This window comes from Sus scrofa, chromosome 9, assembly GCF_000003025.6.
Source record: "Sus scrofa isolate TJ Tabasco breed Duroc chromosome 9, Sscrofa11.1, whole genome shotgun sequence".
NCBI classification, from domain to species: domain Eukaryota; kingdom Metazoa; phylum Chordata; class Mammalia; order Artiodactyla; family Suidae; genus Sus; species Sus scrofa.
The window spans coordinates 2,930,735-2,947,840 of record NC_010451.4 but is presented as its reverse complement, the minus strand read 5'-3'; the positions used below and the strand labels follow the sequence as shown (position 1 = coordinate 2,947,840).

Below are 17,106 nucleotides of genomic sequence, written 5' to 3'. Positions count from 1 at the left end.
TCTGATATACCTAGATGCCATAGATTAGACTTAGCAAAAATAAAAGAAAGATGTCTCAACATTTATTTCACATGCTTACCAATACTGACCTTTAGCCAAGTAGTGTTCTAGGTTACTTGCTTAATAAGACAAAGATGTCCTTGCACCTCTTCAGATAATTCACACAAAAATAAACAAACCAGTAAAATAATTTGTGATTCATGCTAAGGAAGGAGTGGAAAGAGTGATGTTATGGAGAGGGAACATGGCCAGTTAAGTGGTTAGGCAGTGCCTCTTTGAGAAGATGACGTTGACGTCATGAAAGATAGTTATGGGCTAATCATGGGACCCTTTAGAGGCATCCTCAATCGTTTCTAACTTTTACAGTTCCTCTTAGAGTTTTATTTGGTTTGGGTTGCTCACTTTCTCTCTGTTCTTTCACTTTGGACTTGGTGTTCATGTTTGATCTTATTGGATTAACTAGGAATATGTCTCACTCTAGTTAGAGACTCATTTTCAGGATACAAAGAAATGGAAAGATATTCCATGCTCCTGGATTGGAAGAATTAATATTGTAAACATGGACATAGTACCCAAAGCAATCTACACATTCAATGCAATCCCTATCAAATTACGCATGACATTTTTCACAGAACTAGAACAAACAATCCAAAAATTGATATGGAACCACAAAAGACCCAGAATTGCCAGAGCAATCCTGAGGAACAAACACCAAGCAGGAGGCATAACTCTCCCAGACTTCAAGCACTATTACAAAGCCACAGTCATAAAGACAGTGTGGTACTGGTACCAAAACAGACAGACAGACCAATGGAACAGAAGAGAGAACCCAGACACCTACAGTCAATTCATCTTCAACAAAGGAGGTAAGAACGTAAAATGGGAAAAAGACAGTCTCTTCAGCAAGTGATGTTAGGAAACCTGGACAGCTGCATGTAAATCAGTGAAACTAGAACACATCCTCACACCATGCACGAAAATAAACTCAAAATGCCTTAAAGACATAAATGTAAGACAAGACACCATCAAACTCCTAGAAGAGAACATAGGCAAAACATTCTCTGACATCAGCCTTACAAATGTTTTCTCAGATCAATATCCCAAAGCAACAGAAATGAAAGCAAACATAAACCAGTGGGACCTAATCAAACTGACAAGCTTTTGCACAGCAAAGGAATCCATAAACAAAACCAAAAAGACAGTCTATGGAATGGGAGAAAATAGTTTCAAATGATGCAACTGACAGGGCTTAATTGCTAAAGTATACGAACAACTTATACAACTCAACAGTAAAAAAAGCCAACAACCCAATTCAAAAATGGGCAAAAGACCTGGCCAGACATTCCTCCAAAGATATACAGATGGCCGATAAGCACATGAAAAAATCCTCAACATCATTGATTGTTAGAGAAATGCAAATCAAAACTACTATGAGATAACACCTCACCCCAGTCAGAATGGCCATCATTAATAAGTCCACAAAAAACAAATGCTGGAGAGGGTGTGGACAAAAGGGAAGCCTCCTACACTGTTGGTGATGATGTAAATTGGTACAACCACTATGGAAAATGGTATGGGGGTACCTCAGAAAACTAAATATAGAACTACCACATGAGCCAGTAATCCCCCTCTTGGGAGTATATCCAGACAAAACTTGCCTTGAAAAAGACATATGCACCCGTATGCTCATTGCAGCACTGTTCCCAATAGCCAAGACATGGAAACAACCCAAATGTCCATTGACAGATGAATGGATTGAGAAGATGTGATATATAGACACAATGGAATACTATTCAGCCATAAAAAGAGCAAAATAATGCCATTTGCAGCAACATGAATGGAATTAGAGACTCTCGTACTGAGTGAAGTAAGTCAGAAAAAGAAAGACAAATACCATATGATATCACTTATATCTAGAGTCTAATATATGGCATAAATGAACCTTTCCACAGAAAAGAAACTCATAGACTTGGAGAATAGACTTGTGGTTGTCCAGAGGGAGGGAGTGGGGTAGACTGGGGTTTGGGGGTTAGTAGAGTCTAATATATGGCATAAATGAACCTTTCCACAGAAAAGAAACTCATAGACTTGGAGAATAGACTTGTGGTTGTCCAGAGGGAGGGAGTGGGGTAGACTGGGATTTGGGGGTTAGTAGATGCAAACTAGTGCATTTGGAGTGGATAAACAAATAGATCCTGCTGTATAGCACTGAGAACTATGTCTAGTCCCTTATGATGGAGTAGGATAATATGAGAAAAAAGAATGTATATATGTATGTGTGACTGGGTCACCTTGCTGTATAGTAGAAAATTGACAGAACACTGTAAACCAGGTATAATGGAAAAAGTCATTAAAAAAAGAGAAAGATAGCAGAGATATCCTAGGGTAAAGTACAGTGGTAAAGAGCTAAAAAATCGTGGTGTATATTGAATAAAAATGAGCAGTCGTATAAAAAAACTGTTTCTCCTTATCCGTGAAGCCTTTCATTAATCTTTAGTAACTAGCTTTCTTTTCCATAGCATCAGCAGTACCTTATATATACTATATAGATTTTCTAACCATTTCTTAATTATCTGTTTAGATCATGTACCACTCTTCTTTCCATGCTTGTAGCTATTTTGGATCAATGACCATGTCAAATTCATATTTTGTTGTTTACAAGTCTTAACAGTCTATCCTTTTGTCTCTGTTTTAGTCTTTGCTCCTTTTGACTTTTTTCATCACTGCTGCTTTTTTAATCTCTATATCAATTCTTATACCCCTTTTCTCTTCCATTTCTCTTCCTTCTCACCAACTTGTCTCTTCAAGCCAAGGTCCTGTTTTCAAATTGCTCTAGAAATATGTGGATATAGAGTGGGTTCCTTCTCCGAGTCTCTTAGAGTTATGGCTCACAGCTTTTAGTTTAGGCTTTGGCTTCCTGTGTGGCAGAAGGCCTGGTTTAAATAATAAGATAAGTAAATTAAAAAAATGGTTTTACCATGTTTTAATATTCATTATTATCTTGTTAAGGCTCAAGAACCTTGAATTATGTTTTGAATAATGACTCGTAAGTTTAAAAATCATATGGAGTCCTGCTATGGTACAGTGGGTTAATGATCCGGCTTGTCTCTGAGGAGGTGCCAGTTCGATCCCCTGCCTGGCAGAGTGGCTTAAGGATCCAGCATTGCTGCAGCTGTGGCATAGGTCATGGTTGTGGCTCAGATTCTAAATTCACTAAGAATTTCAACATCAGATTTGAGCGGGTAGAATTAAAAATCAGAGAACTTAGAGGAAAGATAGTCTCTTCAATAAATGGTGCTGGGAAAAATGTAATTTGGTACACCCGCTATGGAAGACAGTCTGGAGGTACTTCAGAAAACTAAAAACAGAACTCCCAGTAATCTCACAGAAACTATCCAGCAGTCGCACTTCTGGGCATATATCCAGACAAAACTTTCATTCTAAAGTATACATAAAGCCCTATATTCACTGCAGCACTGTTCTCAATAGTCAAGACATGGAAGCAACCTAATTGTCTATCAACAAATGAATGGATTAAGAAGAAGTGGTACATATATGCAGTGGAATACTACTCAGCCATTAAAAGAGAACAAAATAATGCCATTTGCAGCAACATGGATGGAACTAGAGATTCTCATAGTCAGTGATGTAAGTCAGAAAGAGACAGACAAATACCATATGCTATCACTTATATCTGGAATCTAAAATATGACACAAATGGTCCTATCTACAAAACAGAAACAGATCATGGACATGGAGAGGAGACTTGTGTTTGCCAGGGGCGGGGGTGAGGTGGTAAGAAGGGGATGGGCAGGGTTTTGGGGTTGGTAAATGCAAACTACTATATTTAGAATGGATAAGTAATGGTATCCTACTGTATAGCATAGGGAACTGTGTCCAGTTTCTTGGGTTAGAATATGGTGGGAGATACTATGAAAAAACATGTATATGTATGGCCAGATCACTTTATTGTACAGCAGAAATTAAAGGAACATTATAAATTAGTTTTTTTTAAAATCAGAGACCTTGAAAATAGGTCATTTGAAATTATGCAGTCTGAAGAGCGGAAAGACAAAAGAATGAACTAAAATGAGAGAGAGACTATGAGAATTGTAGGACACTATCAATCATACAACATACAGATAATGGAAGTTGCATAAGAAGGGGATGTAAAAGGGTTTTGAAGAAACTGTAGTTTAAAAAGTCATAATTTGGTATGTGTATAGGTGAATTACATTTTTGTGCAGCAGAAATGAACACAACATTGTAAATCAACTATACTTCAATAAAATTTTAAGATTTAAAACATCATAATTTGATTAAATACACGAATCCACCTATTCAAGAAGCTCCGTGAAATTTAGGAAGGAAAAACACAAGTGATCCACACTGAGACACATTGTAGTAAAAGTTTTAAAGGCCAGAGACAAAGAGAGAGTCTTGAAAGCAGCAAAAGAGAAGTGACTGTCAGGTACAAGGGAACCTCGGCAAGAAAAAGAGTAGATTTCTTAGCGGAAACCATGGAGGCCAAAAGACAGTAGGATGACGTATTTAAAGGACCTGAGGGAAGAGAAAGACTATAATCCCATATCTGCAAAGCCATGTTCAAAAATAAAGGCGAAGTTAAGACACTCCCAGGTAAGCGAATACTGAGGGAGTTCATCTCTAGTAGATATGTCACACAGGAAATACTGAAGGGAGTCCTTCAAGTGGAAATGAAGGGGTACTAGACGGTAACTTGAAGCCTTGCGAAAAAAATAACACAGGCGAAGGAAAATACAAGTCAGTGTTTGCTGGTTCTTTTTCATGTGTGATTCCTTCTTCCTTCCCAATTTGATTGAAAAGATGAATGCATAAAATAATAATGATAAACCTATGTTAGGTGGGCACACAAAGTATACAGATGCTATTCGTGAAAAAACAACATAAAGGGGGAGGAATGGAGCAGCGCAGGATCAGAATTTTTGTACACCTATGGAAGCTAATGTGGAATTAATTCCAAATAGATTGTTATATGTTTAATAGGTTTATTGTAAGCTCCAGAACAACCAATACTAAAATGACTTAAAAATATGCATAAAATGAGAAGCGAATCAAAATGACCCACTACAGAAAAATCAAATATAAAAGAAAGAAGTTAATGGAAGTATTGAGGAACAAAAAGGTATAAAACACAAGAAAAGGACAGATAAAAATGCCAGAAATAAGTGTTTGCTTATCAGTAATTATGGTAAATGGGTTAAGCTCTCCTCTTAAAGGGTAAATATGCTCATAATGGATTAAAAAATGCTATTAAATGCTGTCTAGAAGAGATTCATTTTCGATCCAAGACAAATAGATCAAAAGTGAAAGAATGGAAAAAGTCATTCCAGGCAAATAGTTACTAAAGGAGAACTGAGATAGCTATGCTAAGATCAGAGGAAATAAAAAATTGTTGAGAGGAGACAAGGAAGAACACTGAATATTGGTAAAAGTGTCAACCCATCAAGAAGATGTAACAGTTATACATGTGTGCGCCTAACAACAGAACTCCAAACCATATGAAGCAGAAATGGAGAAGCATGGCAGAAATACAGTGTTGTAAAATAATAGTTGAAGGTTTCAATGCCGCACTGTCAGTGGATACAACATCTGGACAGAATATCAGTAAGGAAACAGGGGATTTGAACAATACTCTAAACCAACCAGTTCTGACAGACATAAGCAGATCCTCCATCTGACAACAGCTGGCACTATTTCTGCTGAACGAATTCTCTCAAGAACTTTGTGATCTTCTGTAGATTTCAGTGGAGTTCACGCCTTTAGACAAAAGCCACATCCATAGGTCTTTTTCAGATAAGCCCATGAAAGTTTTGGCCTCCAGCTGAGCTGGCTAACGGACAGTGCCCTCACACTTCCCAGAGGACTTCTAGTTTGATGATATCTGTGAGGAAGACTGTTATTCTCTTGAAAGGGCAGTTTTTTTTTTTTTTTTGGTCTAATTACTTTACCTTTGAGCTTTCTGAGATTTTAGGAAAAGATTGTACAGTCAGCAGAGATTCAAGACAGTGAATCTCAATGTTTATGGGTTTTGCCTTTTGCAGAGGCTGAGAAATTTCAACATTATGAAGCCTTTGTTCCCTTTTTACTTTTTTTTTCAATTTTTCTCCTCTCCCATTTTATTGTAAGTAGCAAGAAAAAAATCAGGAGGCACTTTTAACACTTTACTTGGAAGTCTTCTTAATTATATAACCAGCTTTTAAGTATTTCCTTGTAGATAACTCCAGGACATAATTTTGCTAAGCTCTGTACTGCTACATGACAAGAATCCTCTTTTTTTTTTCCTAATAACATGTTTCTCAATTTCTTCTGAGCCCCCACTATAGCATACGAATGCCTAGATTTATACTAATAGTCTGTTGAAGGCACATAGGCATTCTCTTTTACGCTTTTCAAAATTCTTCTAGCCTGATTCCAAAGCTGCTCCCATGTTTTTCGTTTCCACTTCTAGGCACCCAAGTCTGTATTATTTTTCTATTGTATAAAAGAATCTACAAACTTAGTTTCTTAACACATACGCTACATCACAGTTCTTCAGGAGTCTGGCATGGCTTAGCTGGGTCCTCTGCTCACGGTATCACAAGGCAGCAATCTAGGTGGTGACTGACCCTTATTCTCCTCTGGAGTCTCAACTGGAGGAAAGCTGCTTTCAGCTTTTACGTGTTGGCAGAATTCATTTCCTTGTGGGCTTAGGACCATCCACAGTTCTTTGCCATGTTACCCTTTCTACAGGCCCTGTCTCAATGTGGTGGCTTACTTCTTCAAGCCAGCAGCTGGGAGAGTATCTGACCCAAGAAAAGACCGCATCATCGCTTTTCGGCCTTTTGGCTAAGATCAAGTGTAGAAAAGACCACATCTCTCTTTAAGGGCTTTTATCTGATTGTGTCAGACCTACCTAGGGTGCTGTTCCCTGTGGTTAACGTAAAATCAGCTGACTTGAGACCTTAATTACATCTGAAAAATGCCTTCATCTGTGCCACATTCTGTTGACCAGATGCAACGGGAGGGTGTTGTAGAGGCCTTGAATTATGACGTTGCCCTCGCCTGTGTGCCAAGTGACCACGCATGTGAAGTGTTCAGCCCAGTGTTTGACCTACACTAAGGGCTCAGTAAATATTAACTCCTATCTTTTAATTTTTCTAAAGTCCCGTGGGAACCATAATCTCTGTGCCCAGGGGGATGTGGGACTTGATGAGGTAAATCCCCGTGAAGGGTGTTGCTACCACTAAGTCAAGGGACATATGATTCTCCTGGTGATAACAGCATGCCTCATAGTTTAGAAAAATCTGGAGCAAGGAACTGTTATCAGGGATTTGAAGAGCTACTCCAGAGGATTTAGAAGGAATACCTCTTCGGATTAGGTTCCAAGGAATTTTTCAGTGTGACAAGGTAGAGTGCAGAAGGAAATTGAGGAAGAAGTAGAATGGCTGTTATCTGGAGATACACGAGTAACTTTCAACAAAACCTTTTAGTTGGCCCAGAAGACTCGGAGTTTAGGTGGCTCAGGAATTGTAGCTGGGCTGTTCTGTACGTGGAATTCATTTGGTGCCTATCCCTATTCCAGGTGTAGAGGAAACTTTTCAGAGAAGATACCCGGTTAAAATTGGCTTCCGAACTAAAATAATCTAAAATCTGTTGTATGGAAAACATCATGGAAAGGGACAAGGGCTGCTCGAATGAGATGAATAAGGCCAGAGGCCCAGAGGATCTTATAGGATTGGAAAGGAAGTACAGGAGAAAGAGAAGCTCTCTGAGACAGAGGCGTCCTCTCCAGACTGTAGGAGATCAGGAAGACTGAGAGTAGACCTGCCAGGGAGCATAAATACCGGTTATGACGACAGTATGTCAAGTTCCAGTAAATATTGGGAAACTTACCTTGGGGAATGAAAGAAATGATCAAGACAGAAGGGCCTAGGTGGAAATCTTGTGAAATTGGATTGTTATGATCATTATACAACTACAGATGTGATAAATTCATTTGAGTAATTAAAAAAAAGACAGAAGGACTTAAATTAAGGCCTTGCTTTTCTTTCTTTCTTTTTTTTTTAGCTTTACCTTGAAACTACATACCACAGCTGCAGTCAGGAATGCCGATCCTGTAGGTTAACTCTCAGAGGTATCTTCCCGTCTCCTGGTGCTTCTGCTGAGGTAAGAGGAAATATTAGCCATGGAAATTGCTACAACATGGAAAATAACTTTCATCATTTCAGAACAGACTGAAAGTTAAGGGAGATGCTTTGCCTCTTTTCTGCTAATGTTTTAGCAAGTCCTGTTGTTTTCTTGTTGTCTCAAAAGAGGGAGACTTTCCTCTAGGGGATTGTGATCCCAAAGAAGGCCTCTTCAACCTTGGAAATCTCATAGCCATTGACCTCCAAATAGGTTAGGAAGGAACCAAAAAGGTAGGACAGAAGCTGCAGCTGCTTTTTCTTTCTAAGTCTAAGGACTAAGCCTATTGAGCTAGAATTCTCAGAGCTGTCAATTCAAGGACACAGACAAAGGCATGTAGGGAAGAGAGTAGACTCCTCAATGATGACTGCCTCCCCTGGACAGTGTGGTTCAGGTTTGGATGAATATGCTTGTGCCTCTGGGACCTGTGGAGTCAGTGTGTGTCCTGTTACACAGTCGGGCTGTCTGCACCGTTCGTTCTAAATGAGGAAGCTCTGCAGGGCATTGTGTAGGAGTTGAATGTGTCATGAGATTTTCTTCAAGATGATCTTCCCTGAAGGGAGCTGGCAGACTCTTGATATATCCCCACATTAGGAGATGATCTACCGGTGACTTGGGAGCTTGGGTTTATACCTGAATGGACACAGATTTTAGTCATCCAGCTTAGAAGAGTACGAATAAGATTTTATATTGACTAGAGAAAGTATAATGTGAAACTCAATTCATATATTTAGTCCTTGCTAAAAACTTAGTCTCTGGTCACCTAATAAAATGATCTCTGTTGGAGGTTAATGCAAAGGCCTTTGGTAGGTATAGATAGGGACAGAACACACTAGTATTTTCCTTAGGAAGAAATCAGCTTTTCAGTTAAGGAATGTACCAGAATCCCTCCTTCCCATCCTCAGCTAGATTGTCTGGGAAGAAGTCCTCTGAGGTCACATAGAAAGTCCACTTTGTCAGTTCCAGCCAAGATCTAATAACAGTCACACAATTACATCCTTGTTCAAGACCATAGTTTGCTTGACACAGAACATATCTGGCACACACACACAAAAAAAAAGACAAAAAAGATCACATTTTGTCTTTTCGCTGACTTATTCTCTAAGAAAAAGACATATAAAATAATGTGCATATCTGAGCACTGTGTATAAAGCATTTGTTCTGGTAGTTTCCAAGTTCACTAACCATTCATTGTAGCTTTTTGTGTCTCAGAATTGATACTGGGCTTGTGTAAATGAAAAGGAAGTAGAGACATAGACAGTAGGGAGAGAGATGAGAAGGAAAAAGATGGCCCTTAGTTCTCGTCAGCTTTACTCTTGTCTACAGAGAAGGACTTGTGTGTGGGAGGTCGAGTATTTGCCCAAACTTCGAAGTGCTGGAGAGTCTGACAGTAGTTTCTACTCTTAGCTTATAATGCAGTTCGGTCTGTTTGAATGTAAAATTATGGGATGGATTTAAAAAGGCAGAGATCTATTCCAAGAAAGGCAAAAATTGCAGCAAATTAATGAATCTGTTAAGGATTGAGATATCCTCACTCTACTGACTGATTAAACTGGCCTTGGTTTTAAACCACTTTAGAGTTAAAGGTATGGGTTAATCTTTCAAAGTGGTTGTTCTCACAGTTCATTTCTCATAATGATTGCCTGAGGACACCTTTAAAATATGGATTCCTAGCCCCACTCACAGAAATTCTGACATGAGATGTCTAGCTCATTGCTCAGGTGCTATGATTTTTATAAACACTCTAATGTTCATTTTATAAATTACATTTGGAAAAAACCCTATTTTATTTTATTTATTTTTGCTTTTTAGGGCCATACCCGCAGCATATGGAAATTCCCAGGCTAGGGGTCGAATAGGACCTGCAGTTGCCAGCCTATACCACAGCTACAGCAACTGTAGTCTCTGAGCCATGTCTGCAACCTACACCCCAACTCACAACAACACTGGATTCCCCCACCCACTGAGCAAGGCCAGGGATTGAACCCACATCCTCCTGGATTCTAGTCGGATTTATTTCTGCTGCTCCATGAAGGGAACTCCAAATTTTTATTTTATTTTATTTTATTATTTTTTAATCTTTTTAAGGACTGCACCCACAGGATCTGGAGTTCCCAGCCTAAGGGCCGAATTGGAGCTGCAGCTGCCGGCCTATGCCACAGCAACATCAACACGGGATCCTTAGCCCACTGAACAAGGCCGGGGATTGAACTGTCATCCTCATGGATACTGGTTGGGTTCTTAATCCACTAAGCCACAATGGGATATCCTGCAGAAAACCCTATTGTAAGGAGACGTTTTTAGTGGAGCAAAAGTGAGCGCGTAAAAATAAATTTGCTGTTCCTGTGGGCCTGAACATGAAGATAACTCACTTGAGACTTTTCGTTTCCTAGTTTCCAACTGAAGTATTCTTTCTGTCCCAGTATTTGAATGAATACACCTGAAGGTTCAGCTAGTATGCTAGAATGTTCAAATGAGAGATGTTCTTCAAAATTTAGCTTCAAAGGAGGGAGAAATGGAAAAGGCTATAAAGAGCTCTCCACGTCTTTAAGGAGATATGCAGCCTAGATCTAGAAGTGCTGCTAGCATGTTTAGAGACTGACTCTAAAATGGTTTCCAGAAGGAAAGATCAGAAAGAATGCTGGAGAAAAATCAGAAAAGAAGCAATAGGAGAATGTTTCTTAGAGCTGCAGTATGACCTGATTCTTCATAATGGAAATATACATCAGATATAAAAAACTAATACCACCGCCACTACCACCATCAACAGCAATGACTCTATTTAAATATATTCTGGAAATATTCTTATACTCTTAGAGTAAAGAGTAAAGAGTTTAAACATTAACCAAATGAACAAACTGGGTTATTTACAGCTAAGTCAAAAGCCAACTGAGATCAGAGTTTCCAGCAGTGGAATGGTATTAGTTCGTGATACCACGGTACTATTTTTAATATTCTTAAGGAATATGATTTGGAACCTAAGATTATCTGTCAACCCAATTAGCAAAGGAAAAAGTAAAACTACTCGTGCAACTAACTATTGTTGTATAATGTGAAAAAATTGTAATTAAAATTCAAGCTATTTCATTATAGGAAGTGATGGTATAGGTGAGGCTATTTGGTGTGTGTGTGTGTGTGTGTGTTTGTTGGTGATGAAGGTGAATATGTACCAAATTGATGGAAAATTGTTTTTGAATGTTTCAGCTAAGACTGAAGGTTAGTTATGACCTAAGAAGGGGCATCACACCCTAACTAATGTAATAATAAAGTGAAATGAAATGTCCATTCAGAGCCAAATGGGTCCATTCACACAATAAAATGTTATACCATAATGAAAACAAGTACCACGGCAACATACAACAATAGGGGTGAATCTCATAATTTTAAGTTTTGAGAGAAGCCAAATACAAAATAATGCAAATAATATGATTCCACATAAAGATAGGTGAACAACAGGCAAAAATGAACTTATAACATCAGAAGTCCGAGTGGTGACCCGTGTAAACTTTTGGGAAGTAGAGACGATAATGATGAGAAGTAGACGGGGCTGTGAGAGATTGGAACATAGGCCGTGTTCTCATGCCCCACCTGGGCATGCTTGCATGGTCACTCAATTCGGGACACTTCATTAAACTGTAAGTGCTGGTAGGCTCTAGTTTAATGGTGTGAGCTACTCTGTGGTTTAAGAAGCCATCGGCAGATGGAGGAAGGATCAGAGACCAGGAGAAAAGACCAAAGCACTCTTTGTTCTGTCCCGGGGGAGAGTCAAGTCACTCAGTGTCCTTCCCAATTAGGGTAATGTTGCAGGCACTTGTGTTTGGTCATGGGACTCAAATCTTTTGTAATCACATAAACAGAGAGCAGAAATCTCAGACCTTATATGCAGAAGCCCCTAAGAGCCTGAATGTCATTTCTCGAGCTGTCTGAGAAGCCTGGACATGGTCAGTCTGAGAAGATTTGAAGATACTGTTGGACAGGAGTAGAGACAAGACTTGTAGGCCTTTGGGAGAAGAGTCAGGCCACAGGAAAGCGGTGATTTTCAGAGACTGGCAGGTAAACACGGGCTTATTATTAATTGACTTACATTATCCCCTCTAAAAAGGAGCACACAATCCTTTCTTTAATTTCTTGTTTAAGAAATACACAGATATGGAGTTCCCGTCGTGGCGCCGTGGTTAACGAATCCGACTAGGAACCATGAGGTGGCGGGTTCCATCCCTGGCCTCGCTCAGTGGGTTGAGGATCCGGCGTTGCTGTGAGCTGTGGTGTAGATTGCAGACACGGCTCAGATCTTGCGTTGCTGTGGCTCTGGCGTAGGCTGGCAGCTACAGCTCCGACTGGACCCCTAGCCTGGGAACCTCCATATGCTGCAGGAGCGGCCCTAGAAAAGGCAAAAAGACCAAAAAAAAAAAAAGAAAAAAAGAAATACACAGATAAAGTAGCATGTACCCCCATGTGACAGAACATTGCATGAGCTGAGAACTTGTGTTTGGAGATCTTCTCTGACATCCCTAACTCAAAATTTCCCTTCAGGAAAAGCTTCTGGAGTCGTGTAAATAAAGAGGCATTCAAGAGTAGAGGCCTCCCAGCTGGCTTTAGCAGAAATTTGTTGTAGAAGGGATATATTTGATTGCATAGATGTTACCGAAGCTTCTTTTTCTAACCCACATTGATCTCTATCATCTTAAAGTCCATGAAAACTGGTAATTCTGGCAACTGAGATTACCAGAAAAATTTAAGGAATTCATAACTCAAGGTGCTTTCTTTCAGAGAGAGTTAGGAAATGTTTCTTGATTGATTTGTCCTATATAATTGCATATGTATATGTGGTTTGGGTGTGCATTTTGTTTTGTTTTTAGTGCTGAACCCTTGGCATATGGAAGTTCCGAGGCTAGGGGTTGAATCAGAGCCGTAGCCACCAGCCTACACCACAGCCACAGCAACGCGGGATCCGAGCTGCGTCTGCAACCCACACCACAGCTCACGGCAACGCCTGATCCTTAACCCACTGAGCAAGGCCAGGGATCGAACCTGCATCCGTATGGATGCTCGTCAGATTCGTTTCCGCTGCATCACGATGGGAACTCTGCATGTGCATTTTTTTAAAAAAAAAGTGAAAGAAAGAAGTCATTACATTGTTTGATTTTAAGACTTACCATAAAGCTACCATGAACAAGATGGTATTTATGAAGACGGATATAGGTCAATGGAAATGAAATAGTACAGATTCTAGAAATATGCTCCTTTATATATGTTACATTGATTTTCAAAGGGAAAAGGAAATCTATTCAACAAACAGTGCTACTAGGACCTCTGGGTATCCATTAGGAGACACGTGAACATTCACCCTGCTTTACACCACTCCCAAAATAACTCCAAGTAGAACAAAGGCTTAAATGTAAAAGCTAAACTATTCTACTTCTGGAAGAAAACAGAGTGAAAAAAATTCATGGCCTTGCAGTGAGCAAAACTGTCTTTGGACACTAAAATCATGAATCAGAAAAGAAAAAATTGATCAATTAGACCTAACCAAAGTGAAGAAAATTTTGCTCTCTGAAAAGCACATTAGGAAAATTAAAAGGCTAGCTGAAGAATAGAAGAAAATATTTTCTTTTTTTTCTTTCTTTCTTTCCTTCTTTTTTTTTTTTTTTTTTTTGTCTTTTTGCTATTTCTTGGGCCGCTCCCACCGGCATATGGAGGTTCCCAGGCTAGGGGTCCAGTCGGAGCTGTAGCTGCCAGCCTATGCCAGAGCCACAGCAACGTGGGATCCAAACCGTGTCTGCAACCTACACCACAGCTCACGGCAACGCCGGATCCTTAACCCACTGAGCGAGGGCTGGGATGGAACCCGCACCTCATGGTTCCTAGTCGGATTCGTTAACCACTGTGCCACGACGGGAAATCCAGAAAATATTTTCAATGCATATATCTGACAAAGGACTGGTATCTAGGTTCTGTAGATTCTTATAGTTAATAAAATGTGAGATAATGCAGAAAGAAAGGGGCAGAGTTTGAATAGACAAGGAAATGGTACACACTCATCAGAAAGGCTCAAGTAAAAAGACTAACAATATCAAGTAGCAGGAGGGGGTACAGAGCAGCTAGAACATGCATCACTGTTGGAGGTAACCACTTTTTTTTGGGGGGTGCACCCAGGGGATGCAGAAGTTCTTAGGGCCAGACATCAAAGGCAAGCCACAGCAGTGACAATGCTGATCCGTAACTGTTAGGCCACCAGGGAGTTCCCATTAGTAACCCCTTTAAAAACTTGTTTGGCAATTCTTAAGAAGTGAAACATGCATATACCACACAATTCAGACACTTCACTACTAGATACCTATCTAAGAAAACCGAAAATGTATGTCCACGCAATGATTTATGTATGGATTTCACAGCAGCTTTTCTCATAACAGCCAAAAAACTGGAAGTACCCTAAATGTCCATAAAGGGCTATCACCAGAGATAACTTTTTATATCAGAGAGGTGTTTGTCTGCATGGCATGGTAAACATTTTTTACCAGTCCTGTGCTGGTCTCTCCTCTTCCTGTGAATTGCCATCCTCCCCTTTGAAGCTTCCTTCTCCTTAGCTCAGGATGGTACGTAAGCCTCAATTGCCTGAGTGCCTTTGACCTTCCTGTTTTGGCGGGGTTCCTGTGAGCATGTAATTAAATTTGGCTTTTTCCTGTTAATGTCTTTTTTTTTTTGTCTTTTTGCCATTTTCTTGGGCCGCTCCCGCGGCACAAGGAGGTTCCCAGGCTAGGGGTCCAATCGGAGCTGTAGCCACTGGCCTACACCAGAGCCACAGCAACGCGGGATCCGAGCCGCGTCTGCAACCCACACCACAGCTCACGGGAACGCCTGATCCTTAACCCACTGAGGAGGCCAGGGATCGAATCTGCAACCTCATGGTTCCTAGTTGGATTCGTTAACCACTGAGCCACGACGGGAACGCCTTCCTGTTAATGTCTTATATCAGTTCAGTTGTTAGACTAGCCAAAAGAAATCTAGAAGGGAATTTCTTTCCCTCCGCTATAACATATTACAGGAGTGCTTCCCAGGACCCTATACCCCTAAACAATTCAAGTTTCTTATTTGTGAAGCCTTCCATTCATCTTCCAGATGGCGTTAATAGCCCTCTTCTCTGTGCTTACCATAGCACCTGTTCCTTACATGAATCATAGGACAGTGTGAAACTTTTCCTGAATCCTTTACTCCTGGAAAGCAGTGATGGTTAAGGAAGTCCATCCACCCTTTGTGTTCTAAGAATTAGCTTATCGCAAAGACCCGCTGCTGCTCCCCGTAAGACTTAGATGAGACTCACGCACGTGTCCCTTTATTTCTTATCTTGAGGCCAGACGCAGACCTTTGAAGTCCCATTCTTGGACTCAGAAAGGATTAGCTGAGCTGTTTGCCCCCCGATCAATTAAAAGGTGCTTGAAACTAAACATAAGTAAAGCTTCTCTCCTTTCTCTAGTCCCCTTAATTTGACCCCCATCTCCTGACCCAGCATGCAACCTCCCCTTCGTGATTCTTCCTAAGAGTACAACAGCCCCTGATCATCTCACTACCTAGAGGTATGTTCTTTGATGCCCCTTTCCCATAGTGGGAGAAAATTCCTTCTGCCTGGCCTTTGAGATGCTTGCAGCTCTATGTTTGTTTTATTTATTGCACTGGTCTCCTTCCCCGTATTGCAATAATTCTCTGAAAGTCCCTTTTTCCCTGTCTAGATTTATTTTTATTTTTAGTATGAATTACCAAATTGTTTAATTTACCAAGCTGTCTTTCAATAGCGCACTCCCTTTCCACCAGATTCGGAGCTGCTTATTGGAGTCCTGAGAATGCCAGATTCTATTTCTGATCATGCCTTAATCTGCCTGTGTTTCCTGGGTTTCTGACGGTCTCTATGCCTGTTTCCATCGAGCTCTGTTTCTGGTTTGGTCTCTGAGTATGTTGTTTTCTCTCTCTGTCTACCTCATTTCCCTCCTTCGCCGTCACCTACCTGTCTTCTTGAAGCCAAGCTCCTGTCCTCAAGGTGCTCCAAAGAGACTAGAGAGAAAGCAGAGAAGGTTCCTTCCTGGAGTCTGGGAGTTTGCAGGCTGAAATCTCCAGCCTAGACTTTCAGCGCCCTCTGTGCTGACAGAGCCTTATTTATCCTCCAAGCCAGAAGTGAAAAACTGGTTTCACTTTTGCTTTTTTTGTCCTAAAAAAAAATCAGCTGATTTAAAGGAATCGGTTGCTGTTTATTTATTTATTTATTTATGTTATGATTCCTAGGTGTTGAAATTACTGCAAATGGAAGAGTAATGGTGTGTGTGTGTGTGTGTGTGTGTGTGTGTGTGTGTGTGAGAGAGAGAGAGAGAGAGAGAGAGAGAGAGAGAGAAGAGAGAGGGAATGGTGGGGTGGGGTGAATTCTGCATGAAGAGCATGGCAGAAACAAGATTGGGAAAGAATTTGGGAGAAGAGATGCGGGCACATTAGGCTGTCTTCCTCAGGGAACCTGCTGTAACTCTTTTTAGTTCTCAAGCCAGTCACCGGAGGACAAACAGGGAAGCATGTGCCCAGGGCTCGTGAAACTTGTTCCTCTCTATTTCCCATAAAAGACCTTCTTGCTAGACTTAGCTGTTTTCCTTGTGGTTGATCTGAAAATTAACAAATTTCCAACAGTGTTTAGATTTGGACGATTCAGCATTAAAGGGAGCTAACTCTTGAAAGCAGTTTGTGTGTTTATGGTGGGAAAGAGAATTTCACTCTTCCGTTTCCTATTAGAGTTTTTAGTAATGTTAAAAATCTGACTGTTTTCTCTCACACCTAAATCCTATGTAAAGCATTATGTTTCATTGACTATTAAATTTCTCCATGATCTAATTCATTATAATGTTGCTTATAGATCAGTACCTCCTG

General features: G+C 40.3%; 1 protein-coding gene across 4 annotated transcripts in view; it reads right to left on the bottom strand.

Annotated features, from left to right (window-relative positions):
* Nucleotides 1-16,393, bottom strand: part of LOC110255360 (interferon-induced very large GTPase 1-like) — a 49,674-nt gene extending 33,281 nt beyond the window's left edge. Inside the window, exons 1-2 of one of the 4 annotated variants that reach the window (XM_021062326.1) lie at nt 16,205-16,393; nt 8,095-8,182 (exon numbers count right to left, since the gene is read on the bottom strand). The gene's annotated coding sequence lies outside the window, so the exon portion shown is untranslated. The remainder of the gene's footprint in view (nt 1-8,094; nt 8,183-16,204) is intronic. The other 3 variants (XM_021062325.1, XM_021062323.1, XM_021062324.1) reach the window with 3 other exon arrangements.